The sequence below is a fragment of the Phacochoerus africanus genome, chromosome 1 (assembly GCF_016906955.1).
Source record: "Phacochoerus africanus isolate WHEZ1 chromosome 1, ROS_Pafr_v1, whole genome shotgun sequence".
NCBI lineage: Eukaryota > Metazoa > Chordata > Mammalia > Artiodactyla > Suidae > Phacochoerus > Phacochoerus africanus.
This window is the reverse complement of record NC_062544.1, coordinates 118,271,786-118,293,153: the sequence shown is the minus strand read 5'-3', so window position 1 is coordinate 118,293,153 and position 21,368 is coordinate 118,271,786. Positions and strand designations below refer to the sequence as shown.

The window sequence follows — 21,368 nt, the reverse complement described above, 5'->3', positions numbered from 1 at the left end:
TGTAAGTAGTCTTCTGTGGGTTCATGTTAGATTGTGCCACCAAAGGCACCAAAAAGAAGTTTTGCTTCATACTTGGATTTTTTTTTTTCCATTTTTCAAAGCTTTTTTTTTTTTTTAATTTGGGAACCATAGATAAATGATTGGCTTTGGAATGGTTTCATTTTATCAAAGATCATAAAAATGTCAGAATGTTGTCTGTCTTTCTTTACTGTTTATCTGTGTAGGTTACCCCTCTGGCACGACTGAGTTTTTTACTTCCTAAGGAGTATCCTCAGTTCTCAAGATTCTTTTACCCACTGAAAAAAAATTGATATTGTGTTAGTTTCTTAAATGTGGGCTTATTATTTCTTATTCATACTTAGAAAAGAACCAAATATATTTACTACCCTCTTTTCTTCTTCTCATTGGATTATATCTTTGAGTCTGCTAATGAATGTAAAACACAAGCTAATTATTATGAAAATAAAACAACTGCCAGAAAATAAATTACTGCATGTGGCCAGTAATAAAGAATTCAGTGAAGTTTCCCTGATTTTTGTGTTGAGATGGAGTGCTATGTGGATTACTATAGGATAAACCAATCTAATCAAGTTGTATGTACTGTCTTGTGGTCTTAGAGCCGTGTCTTTGCATGTATGTATTTTGGGGTCTGTGGTTTGGGTTTTCTGTAGGAGTTAATGGGGCCATGAAGTTCTGTGCCTTCATTTAAGGTACAAGACAGTGTCCAGAGGAGAAAGGAAATAGGTTCCAGGTTGGATTGGTCTTGGCATGGACCTGTTAGGTTTATGCACTTGATTGGCCATTAAGCAGTTAATTAATTGCTTCAAACCAAAACTGTCACTTTGGCCTCAGTGATGTAGAAATTTCACATTTAAGGAATACCATTTTCAGTTATATATAGTTCCATTGTGAATATAGAAGCATGGATATTTTATTTTTTAAGGTATAAATGTAGACTATGCCATAAATTTGGGAGAAGCTTGTATTTCTTTTGAGGAGGCAGCGGTGAATAATATCTAGAACTTTGCTGTTTAGTACTGTAGCCACTAGTCACATGTGGCTATTCAAATTTAGATTAATTAAAATTCAGTAAACTTTAAAATGTATTTTTTGAGTCACACTAGCTACATTTCATGTAAAAATATTTACTTTCTGGCCCTTTACAGAAAAGTTTGCCACCCATGGCATTGTGATTTCTTGGGAAGAGAGTTGAGTGGGAATTGGGATGCCTGGCTTGTCCTCTAACAGCTTATTCTGAATGGGGCCAGATTTGCTGACCTCTACCCCCACCCCAGAGCACATGTTTTTCTTCAAAGTGGTCATCACACAGCAGTAGATTGTACTCATAGTAGTCTTAAGTTGGCAATAATGCCAGTTTTACTAATAAAATTACTGTAATTGTATTGCTGTATATTGGGTAAAAGGAAGCCTTCTTCTCACTGCCTTGCAATGATGAGTGCTGTATTCCCCAGCTTCTTCCTCTTTTCTTATTCTTTTCTCTGTATTTTACCTCCCTCAAATTAATGTGGTCCAAGTTAGACCTATCCATATTTCATGAAGAAGACAGTGGTGACATTATATGGATGGCTTCCATTCCACATTCAATAATTAAAATGACCCAATAAGGAGATGGTGCTTTGAAGTAGAAAACATTATTCTCCATGTGCAGAGAAAGTGAGATGATTTTCTGATTTTCTGCTTTGAAGTTGGGAATGTGAGATTAGTGATTTTATCAGCTGGAAATAGCCAAGGAATTTTCTTTTGCCTTTTTTCTTTTAAAATCTTTGTAAATGGAAATGGAGAGAGTTATCTAATGCTATCTTGTGGAGGAAGCAATTTTGGTTGAAATCAGCTCTAATTGTTATATCATAGGCAAAAGATTTTTGGCAAGGTTAAAAACACATTAAACTGATTTTCTTGCTTCTTGGAGAAACAGGGAAGTGAAAGTGTCCTTACGTAATGTGCAGTGGTTTAGTGGGTGAGTTTCAGTAGGTGAGATGTGTTTTTCATTGTGCCTACGGCAGAAGAACTGAGTTTACATTCATGTGAAAGATAATGGTGCTCATCCTTGGAAGAGGTTACATAGCTCCTTCCATTTAGATTCCTGAGTCATTATTGAAAGCTCCCGCCAAAATAGAAGAGTTCTCTCTCTAGAATAGGAAGAGCCCTCCTGATTTCTCTGGAAAATCTGTGCCATCAACTTCAGCTATCTTTGGGTACTCTTGTAGAATGTGGTGAAAATGACAGATGTCACTGGCTCAGTGGTTCATCCCCACATGGAATGCTTTTTGCCATGAGGGAATTTGCATTTGCAAGGTGATAGGTTGAAGGGTGGGATGAGGGAGGAGGCATGTTGTCTGGGTTTGAGGCTATGTGGCTTGGCTGCTGGGTAGGTTTGTCTTAACCTGTATAGTTGCCCAGATGCTCCTTGACATGTGTGCAATAAATCATTGGAATAATAATTACACACCCACAAATACACATAGACACCACCATAGCTCTTAACATAACATTTTATTTTTTAAAATAGCTTCAAAGGACACAGGGCAAGTATCTTATTTTGGTACTTTCCTTGATGTTTCCTACATACCAATTTACCTTTATCCACCAACACATTAATTTTGTGGCAGTAGAGATAATAATAAATTGACTTCAGCACCTTGATTTTTATGTTCTTATTCAATGAACAATTACCAACATATCCAGAAATTAGAAAGGGCTAGCTATTATTTTATGATCTTAAGTAAAATTTTAATTGGAGTTCACCTTTCTTTGATTGTGTAAAAGCAGATAAGGAAGAAAAGAAGATAGAACTAAAAGTTTAGTTTCTTTGAGGACTAAAGTATGAAAGTTGTATGAGCCGTTTATTTGTTTTTTTTTTTTATAATTTAAGGCAAATATTGCTAAGGTGATTGTTCTGATAATGTTAAGATTTTATGTTTTGATTAAAACTGATCCTCTTTGAGCCCACATGCAAGCAATCTTGACTCTCTGGCTCTCCTTGAGAAAGGGAATGGTATTTATAGGTTTACAGATTATTTCAGGAATTACTGCATCCACTTAGAAATGCTTCAGTCAGCTATACTGATAGACCTTTCCCTCAACTTGTCTAAACAAGCAAGGTGTCATTTGATAATATTTTATTGCGCATCCATGATGTGCAAAATGCTGGACAAGGCTGGACCTATAATCTCAGAATTTATTAATTTAATTTTATTGCCCAAATGTCTACATAGTACAAAACATAGCTGCTGTATTTATTTCCAGGAACTGTGGCTAAGTGTTGTCTATGCAATAAGTTATTTTAAACTTGAATTATAATTTGTGAATTTGGTATTACTGACCTCTTTTTTTAAGATGAGGAAATAGAGGTTCACAGAAGATGTGTGTCTTACTCAAGGTCACAGAACAGTGAGTGGCAAGGGCCTGAGTTCCCAATTTTTAGAACTTTTTTTTTTTTTTCTTTTTTGAGCCACACACGCAGCATATGGAAGTTCCCAGACCAGGGGTCGAATCAGAGCTGCAGTGGCTGGCCTATGCCACAGCCATAGCAACCCAGAATCTGAGCCATGTCTGAGACTTATATACTACAGCTCATAGCAATGCCGGATCCTTAACCTACTGAGTGAGGCCAGGGATTGAACCTGCATCCTCATGGATGCTAGTTGGGTTCATTACTACTCTGAGCCTCAACAGGAACTCCACAAGTTCTAAACTCTTAAAAAGAAATCTGGTACTTTCTGTAAGAGTCACAGTGGCTTGAGAGCTTCCTTTGTGTCAAGGAGCTGACAATCATTATTTCATTTAATCTTCATGGCAAAGGTTATGGCAAGTTTTATATTTCTGTCTTAACAAGTTAGTTCACTGGAGTTTCAAGAATGCTTACTAAGTACAACCCTGCACTGGCTATGAAAAGGGATAAGAATGAATTACTAGGACATAAATCTGTACAGGAACATTATGGCACTTGTGGCCGTACTAATGAGGGATATCACCCAAACTTTAGGGAGGGTACCATTTTTCGTGAAGTCAAGAATTGTAATACATTAAGAAGAGTTTATTAGATAATACTTAGTTATATTTATTTATATACATACATATGTATATACATATATTAATAAGTGCATGTACTTTTTGTATAAAAAAGTGAAAAAGGACAGTGTCTCATTGTGTTAGAGACCAAGGTGATCTTTAAATGGTCTATGATATACATGATATACATTTTTAATGTAAAGATTAAGTGCATTTTAACAGAAATGGTGATGATCATTTCCTCAGGGAGGTGTGCAAAGTGCTGGTGGAGGAAGGGATGTTTTCTGAGCCCATGGCAGCATTTTCTGTTTCTCTGAGTCATGGATGATTCAGTATGGTAATACCACCAGATAGCGGTCTTGGGCTGTCAGTTTTCAAGATGAATCATAAAACCAAGACTTTGACAATGAAAATGTTGTTACATGAAAAAAATAAGTTTTATAAGTCCCTGTTTCTTGGTTTATTCACATTGAGATAAGTCTTCTGCCCACGTCTTGATGATACTGGGACTCATGGCTATACAGGAGTTGGAAGTACTTTGTGGTCTCCAGGGGCTGTGAGACTAGATGCATTCACAAAGGGCTTTGCAAACTATTCAGATACTTAAGTAGCAATTCTTTCTTCTTTACTCACACATTTTGAGGGAAGAAGTTTTTTAAATGATTGGAAATAATAGTTGCCACAGTATGTAAGGTGGGACTTAACAAAAAGTGCTCTTTTACTTTTAAGCAATAATTTCAGTTTTCCTTTTTACCTCTTGCCATGGTTGACTGGCAAGCAGTAATGTCCTTATAATAGCTTTAGTCTAACCATCTAAGGAGAATATTTAAAGTGTCCTTTTTTAAGATAGATTTTTATTTAAGACCCTTCATAATCATTTAAAATGAGGCATTTAAAAATGAGTTTTTTTTTTAAAAAGTTAGTAGCATATGACAAAACCAACTTTTAAAACTCTCAAAATATCCCAGTGTCAAATCAGAGTGCACTGTGTATCACTTTTAAGACTTGCAAGGAACATCATTAAAATTAATAAATTAAGGGGCTTGGTGAAAAAATATACAAAACAAAATCCTGGTGTCACTTGTATTTTTCCATTCTAATACCATCGTTGGCTTCACATTTTAAAATGTTTTTATTTGACCAGGAAAGGCATCATTTGAAATTTTTATTGATAACACTCTTAACTGCAAGAAAAAGACATAAACCTGCAAAGCTATAACTATCATGGTGGCCACAATTGGGAGGTCTGCAAAATGGTTTATTACCAGTAGAAAAAAAATTCCTGGGAACCACAGTCGTTATAGGGGTCACCACCTCTGCTATGTACATTTTATTTTTTTCCTTTTCATTTTGAGGGTATATATGATGGTAGTGCCAAACTACACACTTTTCCCTTCCCTAATGTCTGTGTGCTCTGTTTTGATTCTCTCTTTATTAATGATGTAAAAACTTTAGGGTCACATATAAATGAGCTGGGGTCAGGCTTTGTGGGCCTCAGAATGCTGAAAATGTCCTGGTATCTAGCTCATGAAGACATTGTTTAAAAGGGCCAGGTTTTATTTCCTGAGATTTTTAACTGTTTTACAGATTTTAGGTATCGGGGTGAACTTTGCAAGGTGGCCTCATACTCTTGGTTTCTTGAGGCAAAACAAGAAAGACTCATGGTAGAGAATTAAAATGTATTATGGTTGTTGGCTAGCATTCCATGGCAATTTTTTGGCCTATTTATGTGTGGTACAGGTAGCTACAGACATTATTTAATCCATAGGTCAAGAGTCTAGTGCTTTTGTTGGAATTATTGTTGTTCAGGCTTTCAGTGATGCTGGATTTAACCCTGCTAGTATAAAATTGCTTTTGACTTCATAAACACAGGTGTTCAGTTTTAATCTTAATGAACTGTGAAATAGGTAGATGTCTAAAAGGAAATTCTATAAACTGTGAACAAGGCTCTGTCAGCACACTAAATGGATTAGGAAAATTCATTGTCATGTAACTGAACACCAGTGTGATACATGGACATGAATTAGCCCTGAAAAGCCAATAAAATCGGGGGTGGGGGGGAATGGAGCCTAGGAGATGTTGATTGTGTGGGTTCTCCCTACCACAAATGAATGCTGGTGCAGAGGAGTCACTCAGAAATCAGAGTGGCTATTCAGAGGACGGCCAAGAAGGAACACATATGAGCAGACAACACAGAATTTATAGAGTAAAACCACAAACACCTTATTTTCCATTGTACTAAAATAATGATATTTTACAGTACTCATTTTATATGTAATTCTGCTTTCAATTTTATATTGTTACTATAGCTCAAATCTCATTATGTGTGTTCCAACAAAAATCCCTTTTTAATCAAAAACTTTCCAATTCTCAACCCATTGTCAATTTATTTTGAGCAACTTATTTTTCTGGTGAAACAAAGGAATTTGGCCTTTCTTTTTGACCTCACTGGGATGTTATTTGACCTGTGTGCCTAAACAAGTAATTAAGATAACTGACTTATTTAAGTTGCTACATTAAAGCCCTTCATAATCTTCATCCATTGTCTTGGGGGTGTAGAGATACAGAGTCATAGCCCATTATATTCTTTGAAAGAAAAGAAGTAGATCATTAGTACCTTTGTTTGGTTATAATTCTGTTTGCTAAAGACTTTGTCTATACTATATTAAGCTGCAGCTGGAAGCTGATCATCTATGGGAAAGTACATGTCATAGTACATGCTGCTTACTGGTGAATGGCTTGCAGGAAAAAGAATATATTCCTGTCTTGTCTGTGGGAACTGACTTGCCTCTTCAGAAAAGGAGATGACAGAATTTAGGAGGAGGGAAATCCAACAAAACTCTCACTGACCTCCAAGCTCACATTCTTTCTTTCTTTTTTTGTATGAGTTTTATGGAAAACAGAATTTATTAAGTACTTCCATTCATTTTTTTTCCTTTTGGAGGGCACCATTTGGAAATAACCAGTGTATATTGTGGTTGTGTTCTCCCTGACACTGGTTCCACACTTGTAACACTTGCCTCCATTCTTTTGGAAAAAGGCTAACATTTGCTGTGGTTGGATTTCTTTATGTATATATTTACATATCAAACCATAATGTAAAGAGTGAAGTTAAATTGCAGGGCTTCTGCAAGATTCTTTTACCCATTTTCATATGAACTTTATTCTTTTTAAATTAAATACAGATATTTATTCCATACATACATGTACTTCCCCCACTCTTTTTTTATTATTAAAAAAAAGAGAGAGAAAATACAACTTGAAGTAATAAGTTGTGTAGATGAGGGTCATTTTAACTCTAGAAGTTTGTTTTTGTGGCCAACGTTTCTTTCTTGCAGTGTATGAAATTTATTTTCTTGCATTTACTTTTTTATTTTACTTGAAAAATTTCAGTGTAAGTGATTTCTTAAGTCTTTGTTAGTGTAACAGAATGATGTTTGTCCTCTAAAATTCTACTTGGCAGTTGTTAGTTTGAAACTGAAGAGATTGTAAGTTCTGTCATTAAGATCTGGTCAAATGTGAAGGAAAAGAAAAGATCCAGCCCCTCTTTTACTGAGTGTGACCCCTTAGTCTAGTGCCAGCAAAGCTGAGCATCAGAATGTCCCCTTTCATTCCATAGCAATGACCACCTTTGACAGCTCTTCTGAGGGCAGTTGAGGAAAAAGGAAAATGTATATCTAGGAGAGCTGCTTGGTACTGTCAGCAATCTAGACCCAAGTATTTGTCAATGCTTTAACCTCACTCCCATCCAAAATCAAAAAGTACATTTGTGGAAAAAAAGCACATGAGTTTTAAAGAATTAATTGGGAAAAACATAATCATATTTGCTCTCTGCCGTGTGTGTGTGTGTTAGAGGAGACAGAGCACTAAGAAATGGAAGCTAGATATACAGCATAATTTTAGTATCTTCAGGTGGTTAAATACACCTGCTAAATAAAGTACCTACTCTCAGTTAAGCATAGTGCTAGGAATACAGAAATCAATGAGATAAATGTTACCGACATTACTACTCATAATATGGTTATGGAAAAAATGTTTAAGAATTGTTTGTAGTTTTTTAGTACTTGAGTATCCACTAAGATTGACTCATGGAAAATTCAATCTAGTGGACTGTTGGTTGCCTATCAGAGCAACTCCATAAAGACTTTGGGTGTATAACAGGGTCTCTGAGGAAGCCCATGAAAGCCACTAACCAGAAGGAGAACCTGTTTCAATGCTTGGAGCCCTTTTCATTTACAGATCTTTAAATTTTCAAGTGTCGCATTCTCAGATAAAGTCTCTAATATACGTTGTGTAGGACACAAAAATATAATCTTATTCATCAGGGATATGGTGGCCTACTTGGGGTTTTCCTTACTGTGCTTCATTGTACTTGAGTATTTATTTTAACCCTTTAGTAGCCTCATATTTATGTAGAAGGAAATCTTTATAACAATATAAATTTCTTCAAGAAAAAGGATCTTTTGGTTTCTTCAGTGGACTATATGAATTTTGAGAGCAGTGCCTGGCACAATATAGGAACTCCAAAAATATTTGTTGAAATCTATCGTTGATCTTCAGTATCATTGGAGTATAGAATTAGATAAAATATTGCATCATGGTAGCAATGGAAGTATCTAGTCTAAGGTGATGCTTTAACATTACTATTAGGAGAAAACATGGATTAACTCTTCTATAACTTAGTTATGGGGAAAATTTTCCTAACTATGAATCAAGATCTAGTAGCAATAACGTATAAGACTGTTAAGCTTAATGACATAAAATAAAGAATTTATTAAAATAAAATGAAAAAAATTACCATAGGCAGAGTAAAAGACAAATAACATGCAAGTATGTATCCAAGTTGTTATGTTGCAAAAAAGAGGGTTTATATCTCTAATAAAGTTTTTAAAAACAACTTGGAGGAACAACAACCTATAGAACCAAAGGGCCAACAACCCTATCGAATGATAGGCATGATAATACACAGAAAAATAAATGTAAGTGGTACTTAATTTAGGATGCTCAAACCAGACACATGGTAGAGAAAAGCATATTAAAAACTACATTGAAAATAAATTTTCGTGTTTTAGGTTGGCAAAAATCTGAAGATTTGGAAGGTACACTTTTTTTTTTGTCTTTTCTAGTGCTGCACCCGCGGCATATGGAGTTTCCCATGCTAGGGGTCTAATCAGAGCTGTAGCTGCCGACCTACACCACAGCCACAGCAATGCAGGATCCAAGCTGCGTCTGTGACCTACACCACAGCTCACAGCAACACGAAATCCTTAAGCGAGACCAGGGATCGAACCCCCAACCCCATTGTTCTTAGTTGGATTCGTTAACCCCTGAGCCATGACTGGAATTCCTGGAAGGTACACTCTTTATTGGTAGTGAAAACTAGACTTACAGTAACATTGCTGTTAAGAATGCAGAATGGTATATCCCCTCTCACAGAGGGATTTGGCAATATCTAACAAATTATGCAAGTTCAACTTTGACTCAGCAATCCCAATTCTAGGAATAGATTCTAGGAATATATCCCAAAGGTACACTAGCAGAAATATAAAATATCCAAGATTGTTCATTACAACACTGTCTGTAATAATAAAAGACTGGAAACAACCAAGATGTCTGCAAGGATGGGACCTAAATAAAAAATTACTGTGATCTACAATTGGATTACTGTGTAGCTGTGCAAAAGATGAAGAATATATACTGATATTGAGTGACTGCTAGGTTGTATGATTAAGGGGAAAAAAAGGTAGTGGTGAAAAGTATGTACGGTGTGCTACTGTTTACCCGAGAGAATCAGGGAGTGCAAATATATGTGTATGAATATACGTATTTACTTGTATTGTAAATAAATTGATTGAAAACCATAATATTAAAGTTTGGGAGTTCTTGTCATGGCTCAGTGGTTAATGAATCCGACTAGGAACCATGAGGTTTTGGGTTCGATCCCTGGCCTTGCTCAGTGGGTTAAGGATCTGGTGTTGCCATGAGCTGTGGTATAGGTTGCAGATGTGGCACAGATCCCTCGTTGCTGTGTCTCTGGTGTAGGCTGGTGGCTACAGCTACGATTCAACCCCTAGCCTGGGAAACTCCATATGCCGTGGGAGTGGCCCAAGAAATGGTAAAAAGACAAAAACAAAACCAAAAACCAAACAAACAAAAACAAAAAAAAGATTAAAAAAAAGTTTTTTTTTTTGGTAATAGAATGCGTTAACATGGAGAGAACCTAGACTTCTTTGAATATAATTTGTTTTGTAGCTTTCACTTTGGAACCACATAATTTACACAATAAAGCAGAATTAAATAAAAAAAGGCACTCTCTCAAAAGTTAAAGGAAAATATAACAAGTGAACCTATATGTGTGTCTGAGTGGTGTAATAAGCACACAAAGAATATCTATTCCATATGGCTGTAAAATATGGTATTTTGAGTGTGTATCTCTAGTAGAATATAGTCCAGGACAAAAAAGTATGCATAGAATCTTAAATTTTTTTTGGTGATTATATCATTGGTCGTAGTGTGAGCATTACTTATTCTAAGACAGGTCTGTGTGAAGAACAGGCTAAAACAAATGAGTGTTTTTACTGGTATCCATGAGAGCTTGGATTTTCAGAGCTTGGGAGAAAGAAGACACAGATGCAAGATTGAAGAAATTAAGTAAAATTCCTCTAGTCCTTGAATGTATTTCATATTTTAAAATACATCTCTGTGTGTGTCTGTCTGTGTATCTGTCCATCTGTCTGTATATCTTTGTCTGTCTGTCTGTCTGTCTGTCTATCTATCTATCTATCTATCTATCACATACTAGCTATGTCCCTCCAAAGTCCTAGAAACAAGGACCAATCTAGTAGTGATAACCACTGCTGGCATCAAATTTCCCACTAAAGGCCTTTGTGAAAATGCGCAAGTCTGTGACTGGGTAGGAAATGATGTCTAGAACATTTTGTCATGCTCCAAAGTAGGGAACCTATCAAAGATTGATAGGACATGTCAGAAGAACTCAGGAGCAAATTTTTTAAAGAATGTGCCCATTGGACAAAGAATTTGAGCATCAGTAATATATAAAATATGCTTCATTCAATCCATGAATTCAGAATGAAAACTATTAAAAAATTTTTATTATAGATTATAAGGAGGTGAAAGACTTATATGCTGAGAACTGTAAAACATTAATTAAGGATATTAAAGAAGATGTAAAGAAATGGAAAGATATTCCATGCTCCTAGGTTGAAAAAATTAATACTGTAAAAATGGCTGTAATACCCAAAGCACTCTATAGATTCAATGCAATCCCTATCAAATTACCCATGACATTTTTCACAGAACTAGAACAAACAATCAAAAAATTTATGTGGAACCAAAACAGACCCAGAATTGCCAAGGCAATTCTGAGGAACAAAAACCAAGCAGGAGGCATAACTCTCCCAGACTTGAGGCAATATTACAAAGCCACAGTCATCAAGACAGTAGGTACTGGTATCAAAACAGACAGACAGACCAATGGAACAGAATTGATCCTTTGTCAATTGATCTTTGACAAAGGAGGGAAGAATATAAAATGGGAAAAAGACAGTCTTTTCAGCAAGTATTTCTGGGAAACCTGGACAGCTGCATGCAAATCAGTGAAACTAGAACACACCCACACACCATGCACAAAAATAAACTCAAAATGGCTTAAAGACTTAAAGGTTAAGACAAGACACCATCAGACTCCTGGAAGAATACATAGGCAAAACATTCTCTGACATCAACCTTACAAATGTTTTCTCAGGTCAGTCTTCCAAAGCAATAGAAATAAGAGCAAAAATAAACCAGTGGGACCTAATCAAACTGACAAGCTTTTGCACAGCAAAGGAAACCCAAAAGAAAACAAAAAGACAATTTACAGAATCGGAGGGGATAGTTTCAACTGATGCAACTGACAAGGGCTTCATCTCCAGAATATACAAACAACTTATACAACTCAACAGCAAAAAAGCCAACAACCCAATTGAAAAATGTGCAAAGGACCTGAATAGACATTTCTCCAAGGAAGATGTACAGATGGCCAATGAGCACATGAAAAAATGCTCAACATCACTAATTATTATAGAAATGCATATCAAAACTACTATGAGATACCACCTCATACCAGTCAGAATGGCCATCATTCATAAGTCCACAAATAGCAAATGCTGGAGGAGGTGTGGATGAAAGGGAACCCTCCTGCACTTTTGGTGGGAATGTAAATTGGTACAACCACTGTGGAAAACAGTATGGAGGTACCTTAGAAAACTATACATAGAACTACCATATGACCCAGCAATCCCACTCTTGTGCGTATATCCGGACAAAACTTTCCTTGAAAAAGACACATGCACCCTCATGTTCATTGCAACACTATTCACAATAGCCAAGACATGGAAACAACCCAAATGTCCATCGACAGATGATTGGATTAGGAAGGTGTGGTATATATGCACAATGGAATACTACTCAGCCACAAAAAAGAATGACATATTTCCATTTGCAACCACATGGATAGAACTAGAGACTCTCATCCTGAGTGAAGTCAGTCAGGAAGAGAAAGACAAGGAGTTCCCGTCGTGGCACAGTGGTTAACGAATCCGACTAGGAACCATGAGGTTGCGGGTTCGGTCCCTGCCCTTGCTCAGTGGGTTAACGATCCGGTGTTGCCGTGAGCTGTGGTGTAGGTTGCAGACGCGGCTCGGATCCCGTGTTGCTGTGGCTCTGGTGTAGGCCGGTGGCTACAGCTCCGATTCAACCCCTAGCCTGGGAACCTCCATATGCCGTGGGAGCGGCCCAAGAAATAGCAACAACAACGACAACAACAATAACAACAACAACACACACACAAAAAAAGAGAAAGACAAATACCATATGATATGACTTATATCTTGAAATCTAGTATGTAGCTCAAATGAACCTTTCCACGGAAAAGAAAATCATGGACTTGGAGACTAGACCTGTGGTTGCTGAGGGGGAGGGAGAGAGAGTAGATAGGATTGGGAGCTAGGGATTAATTGATGCAGACACTTTCCTTTGGAATGGATTTACAATGAGATCCTGCTGTGTAGCACTGGGAACTATGTCTAGTCACTTATGATGGAGCTTGATAATGTGAGAAAAAAGAATGTATACATGTATATGTAACTGGGTCACCATGCTGTACAGTAGAAAATTGATAGAACACTGTAAACCAGATATAATGGAAAAAAAATAAAAATCATTATATAAAAAACTTTTTATAGGTTATGGAGAGCCAACACTTTTATTTTTGAAACTGGTAAATAAAGGGAAAGAAATGAGCATTCTTCATAATTCCTTTATTTAGATTATACCTCAGGGTAGCAAAGAGTGGATGTAGAGATTATCTTTGTTGATGTACTCCAACTAATAAATGAAGAACGAATGCCAGACTATCACCATTTTGCAACCTCTAATGTATTAATGGATCTGGGGATTCAGCTTTAATAAACCCCACATCAAATATTACATGCTTCCTGAGAGTTCCCTGGTGGCCTAGTAGTTAAGGACTTGGCATTGCTCCTACTGTGGCTTGGCTTACTCTGTGGCTTGGGTCCATTCTGTGGCCTGGGAATTTCTGCATGCTGTGAGCATAGCACCCCCCTGCCCCAGAATTACATTTTTCCTGATAGAAGTATGCTCTATTGCCTGTGAAGTAGTATTTCAGAAAAATCAAACCCGAATCTTAACTAGAAATACAAAGGACAGAGAAGAACTTGGCAAACAACTGCAAGGTATGTAGGGAGCAAACTCCCCGCCTTGGGAAATTTGCAGGATAGATGGCTCTGTGTTTGTTTTTTTAAAAAACAGTAACAAAAGTTTTCAAGGAAGAAGAGAGAGGTGGAGAGGGAAACAATAGGTGAAAAAACTTGAGACATAAGAGCTAATTAAGGCATTTGAACCATGTTTAGATCCTGATTCAAATAAGCAAAATCATAAAATTGTGAGCTAACCAGGCAGGGATATTTGCAAGTTGAACTGATGATTAGTAAGGACTCATTGGTAAATTTTTCTTAGATGTAATGATAGAATTTTTATTTTATTTTTTTATGTTTAAATTTTTTTTTTTTTTGGTCTTTTTAGGGCTATACCCACAGCATATGGAGGTTCCCAGGCTAGGTGTTGAATCTGAGCTGTAGCTGCCAGCCTGTGCCACAGCCACAGCAACGCAGGATCTGAGCCACGTCTGCAAACTACACCACAGCTCATGTCAATGCTGGATCACTAACCCACTCAGCACAGTCAGGGATCCACCTGCGTCCTCATGGCTGATAGATTTGTTTCCACGGAGTCATGGTGGGAATTCCATGATAGAATTTTTAAAAATACAGACTTTTTATTTTTTAAAGATACATACTAAAATATTTGCAAATGAAATGGTATTTGGGATTCGATTTAAAATAATCAGGGACCTGGGGAGGGAAAGATGTAGCATCATAGATGAAACAAGAGTAGCCATGTGTGGATACTTGTTGAAATGAGAAACGAGTACATGGAGATTCATTATATTTATTTGCTGTACTTTTATATGCTTGATATTTACATAAGACATCGAAAACAAAATAAAAATAAATGAGTTAGTGGCTTGCATAGGCTCTTTGAATTATTTCCAGTGACATGAAGATGTCACAAGATGTCCCCCATCTACATATCTCAGGACTTTATGTTCTCATTTATACAGATGCTGTTGTGGCTGAATTATTCTAAATGTCATGGTGACCCTGAAGATGATTTCAGACCTTTTATCAAATAAACTAAAGTATACTCTTCAGAGGGAAAAAGTCTTTTAACTTTTTGTAGTTTTTATAAGTTTTTGTATTTTTGAGAGGGTAATTTGGATATAAAAGACCTAGAAGAAAGCATTGGGAAATATGATAGGAAAGCCAGATCAGTGGGGCTTTTTTATATTGAACCTCTCAGAAATCTTTTTTTCAGTCTAGTCAGTCACTGTAAGACTTTGCAGCTGGCTGATGTCAGGGACCTGCTGATGACTCATTCCATTTAGGCAGAGTCAGTCCTCGATAACTTCCTTGGAAATGGCTTAGGCTGCCAGGCCCAGACCATGGCCACATGATTTTTGCTTGACATCATTTATTTTACCCACATTGGTGGGTATCAGTCATCAGAGGATCTAATTTCTATTTTACTCTCAGAGTAGAAGTTTAGAAGACTTTCTTTTGCCTGCTTAGATTCTTTTATTAATCTTACAATCTGGCTGTTTTCTGATTAGTAAAACAGAAGTCTGACTCAAAGAATCTTGAATGTTTATCTTACCTATTTTAGAAAGAGAAAGTATATAAAAGATGAAATATAGATAGTAAAAATTTTGTTAATTTTTTTTTGGAATCTTTTTGGATACTACAAAAGGAGAAGCACTTTCAATATGTACTTGTTAGAGTATACCAGTGTGTGTTTTGCAGATTGAGTTTATCTAAATCCCAGCCTAGAAGAATTAAGCCTATTTCCTTTAGTTTTTTTCTAGAAAGTGAATTTTAAAGTGATACCGCATGTCGGATGAAATACAGTAGAGCTGAGATCATTATCAAGATGTCTTAATGTGGGGTTCTTCTTGTGGCTCAAAGGAAACGAACCTGACTAGTATCCATGAGGATGCAGGTTTGATCCCTGACCTTGGTCAGTGGATTGGGGATCTGGCGTTGCTGTGAGCTCTGGTGTAGGTCGCAGAATCGTCTAGGTTCTGGTGGTATTGTGGCTGTGGTGTAGGCTGGCAGCCATAGCTCTGATTCAATCCCTAGCCTGGGAACTTCCCTATGCCTTACCTGCAGCCCTTTAAAAAAAAAAAAAAAAGAAGAAAGAAAGAAAAAGATATCTTACTATACTGTAGAATGGGTTTGCATACACAAGAAAGAAAGGGGATGCTTATTAATTTATGGAAGATTTGAGAGAAAATTAAGACATGGGTAATTTGAAAATGTTTCTTTTCTCCAATTATAGAACTTACATAGGTAAGTTCCTGGCAAGCTCATTTTCACCTCTTTCTTTTTGGTCATATGTCTCATCTTCATTTCTCTGCATATCTTTGATGGAAGACACCTATTTGTATTCATAATTCCTAAATGACATGGCTTCCATCACTTTCTCTGCTCTCTTTTAGCAATATACTTAATATTGAGTTTCCAGGATTGGTCTCTAATTTGACTATAAGTTCGTTGAGGATGGAAGCATCTTATATTTTTTCTTCCTTCTGCAATGTCTAGTTGTACTCTGTTCCTTCTCTTTATCTCAAAGTGTCTTTATAAGTTTTAGGAATGTTTCAGAGCCCACAAAGATAGTGTACTGACTGACCATTGTGGGAAAGTAGATGCAACTTTGTATTTATTTTCATTTTTATAATATTTTGCTATTGTGCCAGTCTTCCAGAGAGAACTTATTGCGCAAAGCCTTATCCTGGGCATTGTACTATCTATAGCCTGAAATGTGGTATTTGTAATTCAAGTTAGGATCATTTCTGAAGCACACAGTTTGTTTTTGTTTTTTTTTTCCTTTTTACAGCTGTGCCTGTGACACATGAAAGTTCCTAGACTAGGCATTGAATCAGAGCTGCAACTGAGGCCTACACCACAGCCATAGCAACACTGGATCTGAATTGCATCTGGGACTTATGCCATAGCTTGCAGCAGTGCTAGATCCTTGCCCCACTGAGAGAGGCCAGGAATCGAACCCACATCCTCATGGAGACTATGTTGGGTTCTTAATCCACTGAGTAGCAGTGGGAACTCTGAAAGCACACAGTTCTTGTTTTTATAGGTAAACAATACTTTATACTGATGATTAACAAAATTAAAGTGCTTTTCTTTTAGGTGCTTACAGTTGGAAAAAAAATCAGTAGAATGAAGTTACTAATGTTATCAATGCAATTTGACAAATTTTGCCAACAGGAAGTCGTAGATACCATTAACTGAAACAATAGTAGTGTATCATGTTTAAACATTTACCAGGTACCAAGCCCATTTTTGATGCTAAATAATCCTCATATCAATCCTCTGAGGTTGATGCTATCTGAAATTCTGATGGACTTTCTTATTTTATAGAACTTTTACAAGGGCAAAGTGACCATAGTTAGAATGGATTTTAATACCTATCTGTAATACATATTGACTAAGAAACTTCAGGTTAATTTAGATGATGTATCCTTGTCCTTAGGCTCTCCTTATGGGCCCAGAACCAAAAATAGCATAGTAGAATATGTTCAATAATAAAGGCAGAAACAAAGAACTACGAAACCCTGGGGATTAATGTGCCTGTAGGGGAGGGAGTCAAGACCTGCAGTAGAGAGGAGGGAAGAGAACTTTCAGATGGATCCTGAAGGATGAAAGGTGTTTGCTGTGATTGAAAAGGTGAGGGGGGGAAAAGGGGTATTTGAATCAAAAGAAATAATAAAGGGGGTGAAAATGTGGCCTGTTCAAGGAACAGTGAGTAATTAACTGTAGCTGGAATGCGCACGCGCGCTTGTGTGTGTGTGTGTGTGTGTGTGTGTGTGTGTGTAAGACAGAGATGGGAGGGAGTGAGATAGATGAGGCTATACACCGTATGGATTGAGTTCTCCAGTTTTGGTGTCAGAAACAAACCTGGTTTAGAGTCAGGTCTGTGTCTTCCTACCTCTGTGTCAACTGAAAATTGGCTCATTCATTCATTTATTCATTTAACAAATATTCATTGATAACTTCTAAGAAGCTGCCATTGCTCTAAGTACTAGGGATGGAGCAGTGAAAAAACAGGCAAAATCCCTGTTCTCAGGGAGCTTACATTCTCATGTGTGTTTATTTGTGAGTGAAGGGTATGGAGAAATCAAATATGTAAAAGACTATTTAATGGCAAGTACAATAGATCAGATAATGATTCTAGGTGGAGGAAGGAGTGAATGCTTAGGCCCTCAGGTGGGAGTGAGCATTTCTGGACACAGAGGAAAGAGAAAACCCGTGAGGCCTACATTGAGTGAGTGAGAGGAGAATGGGAAAAGGTGAACTTGGAAAGATGGACAGATCCAGGCCAAGGAGAGCCTTGTTGGTCATTGCAAGGGAGAAAGATCGCATTCACAGTGCATGGGTATCCACTAGAGGGATTTAAGCAAAGCTGCAGGTGATCTGATTTGCATTCCTAAAAGACCAGTCTGGCTACTGGGTGGAGAATGGGTTGTAAGGTGCCTGAGAGGAGGCTGTGAGGTCATTGCAGACATCCTGGGAGGAGTGATGGTAGCTTGGATCCACAGATGATATGGAGGTGGAGAGGAGAGGACTATTTTGCCATCCCCATCCATTTTGAAAGGATAGTTGTCAGGATGTGTGGAGGGGATGAGGAAGGAGAGGAATCAAGGACAAATTCTGAGGTTTTAGGTTGGACCGAGTAGGCAAATCACAGAACTCTTTGAATTCCAGAGAGCTATTCCAGGGATTAAATGGGATAAGAGAAGAATATAGAATGATAAATGAGTTCATTAAATATGGTTTGTGTGCTCTTGGGGTATTTGAACTCAGAGTATAAAGACATAAAGCCCACAGAGTGGCAGAGAAGTAGAGGGGGGCTAAAAGAAAAAGTACTTGGCAGAAGCCACGTGGCAGCAGCAAGAAAAAGCAGAAGCCCTGAGATGAAGAGAGAGAAGGAGGGTGGTAACAGTGGCAGAAGCAGTGACAAACAGAGATTGACATATAAGTCCAATGGGCATTCTGGCATTACCCCTGAGCCACCTGGTGTCCTAGGGTATCAGGAAGGGAATTTTCTTTTTTCACAAGCCCTGGCTATGCTGTTGCCCACAGTTTTATAGTCTTCCTTTTGCCTCCTCATGAGCCCTCTGTACATGGAAAAATCCGAAGTTCTCTACTCATTTAACCTGAATGAGCAAAAGGTGACTAGATTTCTTTCATGTGGAGGACCCATCTTTCTTTTGACAAATGGACTTTTATTTATTTTTAAATTATAAAGTAATGCAAAAATGTATTTGTATTTTCAATTTAAAAAGTAGAATAAAAAATTAAGATGTAAAATATATTCCTTTTCAGTCTTTCTGAACACACTGAAGTTGTATCCCCTCCCCAGGGGTAATCATCCTTATGATATTTAAGGGTGTATCCTTCCATGTAATATTCTAAGCAAGTTACATTCTTATCAAATACATATGTTATTGTGGGGAATTTCCAAATATAAATGAGATTACACTGGATATTAGAAACAGTAAATTGCTTTTTTCACTTATTGTTCTTAGAGGTCCTTCTCTGTCAGTACATACCTGCCTCACTGCCAATGGTTGCCTATTACTCCACTTACTACACTTTAGTCAGTTGTTCCCTTATAGATGAACAGATAGGTTGTTTCTAAAGCTTTTGCTAATACAGAATTATTTTTAAGAGCTGGGCTGTGCTACTATGTGACCTTTTACCCATTAGGGCAAAACCAAAGTAGTCTTGCTGAAGTTCTTTGTCATTTGGCTGTGCGGTACATCTCAGCTCTGGGGTTGGGCTGAGCTGCAGGCAGAGTCCATGGAGCTTGTGTGGACTGAGAGTCAGACACATGTGGCAGCAATTTTCCTAGTTTTCTGTTTCTGCAGGGAGGAATTAGAACTGCCGGGCAGGGTGAGCCTCAAAGATTGCAGTATCCTCAAGAAAAACTCAAAGTAAACTACCCTGTTTATATTAACACCTAGTAAAAGAAAATATTAACTTTGCTAAAATAATCTTCTAAAGAGACAGGCTTAATGAGAATTTCTGAATTAAATTTAAGGGTTTTAATTAAACATGCAAAGGATAAACAGTATCTTCAAAGTTCCGCCTTAAAAAGTAATGTGTTTCTTGAGAAGGAAAAATATTTAACTGTACTGAATGCCTAGATGTTTGATCTTTGAAAGTTGAAGCATTTGTGTTTTTGAAAATGAATGTAAAAACCTGAAGTCCTTATAAAAACCTAAGTCATAAGGGCACTCATAATTTATATGCTTTCTGTAGATAGGTTCTTGGAATCCATGGATATCTTTGAAATTATACACCTTTGTTTTGGAGAAAGACAAGTTACTTGCTGAAAACCAGTGTTCTTATTGTTCTTAACTTATCATAACTATATATTTTGTGAATACTTCCAAAACTCAAGATAATAAGACAATAAACATGCATATGATTAACCTTTCTATGCCTGTTTTAGGGAGAATGGAGTGCTGGGAAAGAGTAATTTGTGTGTCTTGGAGACTTTATAGACCTTGTCTTAGTCAATTTTAACAGCAGTCCTATAAGAATATGATGAATGATAATATGAGAAAAACAATGTACGTATATGACTGAGTCACTTTGCGGTAGAGCAGAAAACAGCACAACATTGTAAATCAAGTATACTTTAATTACAAAAAAAAAAAGATTGTGCTATCTCATTTTACAGGTGAGAAAACTGTGGCCCAGAGAAGTAAAGTAAATGTCCCAAAGACAAACAGCTAAAAAGTAGTAATGTAGAATATCATCCCCAGGTTGGCCTGACATTCCTGTTCTTTCAGCTGTGTGATTCTGGGGTTATTTTTATATGTTTTCCTTTTTGGATTTGTCAGTATTTTACTACGAGGAGCTGAAACAACCTTCCTTCATGATACTATATATATATATATAAATTTTATTTATTTTTATTTTTTATTTTTTTGGTCTTTTTGCCTTTTTCTAGGGCCGCTCCTGCAGCACATGGAGGTTCCCAGGCTAGGGGTCCAATTAGAGCTGTAGCTGCCGGCCTATGCCAGAGCCATAGCAACGCCAGATCCAAGCCATGTCTGTGACCTACACCACAGCTCACGGCAATGCCTGATCCTTAACCCACTGAGCAAGGCCGGGGATCGACCTGCAACCTCATGGTTCCTAGTTGGATTTGTTAGCCACTGCGCCATGACGGGAACTCCTTTTTTAATTTTATTTATTTATTTTTTGTCTCCTTCATGATACTATAAAGTATCATGATTATTATATTCACTGGCCAACCCTGACTCTAAAGTAGATCTTAAGGTCCTGAAGATCTTAGGTTAACTCCTAAGATTACCAGAGCACCTGATAAACAAAATGGTAGACATTTTTTTTCAGAATAGTTTGCTGCCCCCTGCTCTTAAACAAAGCTCCCAGATGTGGAGGGTTTGGAAGAAATAGTTCCCAGATTTTTTGTACATGGGTAATAGTGCTCAGGTTTTTAGAACCCCTTGTATCCTCTGATACTAAATCAGATCATTCTAACTGGAATTGCTGTGGATATTTCCTCCATCACTGCCATGTACTCTAGGAACTGCTTTCTCTTCCTGCTCCCATCCTTGATTTGGATGTTTACAGAATACAGCTAAAGTG

At 37.1% G+C, this 21,368-nt stretch overlaps 1 protein-coding gene across 1 annotated transcript in view; it reads left to right on the top strand.

Moving 5' to 3' along the window:
• The window catches only part of LOC125125729 (ERC protein 2), a 422,494-nt gene that overhangs the window by 301,795 nt on the left and 99,331 nt on the right, over window positions 1–21,368 (top strand). The window lies entirely within an intron of this gene.